Here is a 1,082-nt window from a genome sequence, read left to right as displayed (position 1 = left end):
TGGCACAATTAAATGCCAAAGCTATGAATGTTCTTTATTGTGCACTAGATGCTAGTGAATTTAATCGCATTTCTACTTGTGCATCTGCTAAAGAAATATGGAATAGGTTAGAAGTCACCCATGAGGGAACAAATCAAGTAAAAGAGTCTAAAATAAACATGCTTGTACATAAATATGAATTGTTCAAAATAGAGCATGATGAGTCCATAACTGCTATGTTTACTCGTTTTACTGATATAATCAATGGTTTAAAGAGTCTTGGCAAATCTTATACTAACAGTGAACTTGTAAGGAAGATTCTCAGGTCACTGCCAAGAACTTGGGAAGCCAAGGTGACTGCCATCCAAGAAGCAAAGGACTTGAACACACCTCTAGAAGAGCTTCTTGGATCCTTGATGACTCATGAACTTAGCATGATGCAACATCAAGAGGATGAAATCAAAAAGAAAAGAACCATTGCCCTCAAATCCACAACTTCACCTGATTATGAAACAGATGACTCTGAAGATGAAGATCAGGATGAGGAGATGGCTCTCATCACCCGAAATTCAAGAAGTTTCTAAGAAAAAGGAAACAGGGGATGAGAAAGAAATTTACAAAAGGGATCAAAGCATAGAAAGGAGAAAGATCAAACCCCTATATGCTACGAGTGAAGAAGCCAGGACATTTCAGATCCAAATTCCTCAATGAAGAAAGGTCCAAAGAAATTCAAAAAGAAGGCAATGATGGCGACCTGGAGTGCGAGTGATGACTCAAGCTCCGACGAGGAAACCTCAACCGAACAAGCCAATCTGTGCCTGTGGCACATGAAAATGAGGTAACTTCTGAATCCACTAGTGAATTTACTTTTGAAGAATGCATGAAGCTTTCTATGATTCAATTGATGAATTAAAGAAACTAGGGAAGAAAAACAAAGAGCTGAAATTGGAAAATCAGTCCTTAGTGAAACAAGCTGAAATTCTTTCAATTGAAAAATTCACATTGATTCAAGAAAATCAAAACTTTAAGGATGAAATTAACAGGCTGAAATCTATAGTAGATAAGTCACCTTAAGTTCAAACAAGCTAAATATGATCCTTGAT

Source organism: Elaeis guineensis, unplaced genomic scaffold (assembly GCF_000442705.2).
Source record: "Elaeis guineensis isolate ETL-2024a unplaced genomic scaffold, EG11 Super_Scaffold_37222, whole genome shotgun sequence".
NCBI lineage: Eukaryota > Viridiplantae > Streptophyta > Magnoliopsida > Arecales > Arecaceae > Elaeis > Elaeis guineensis.
This window is presented reverse-complemented; position numbering follows the sequence as displayed.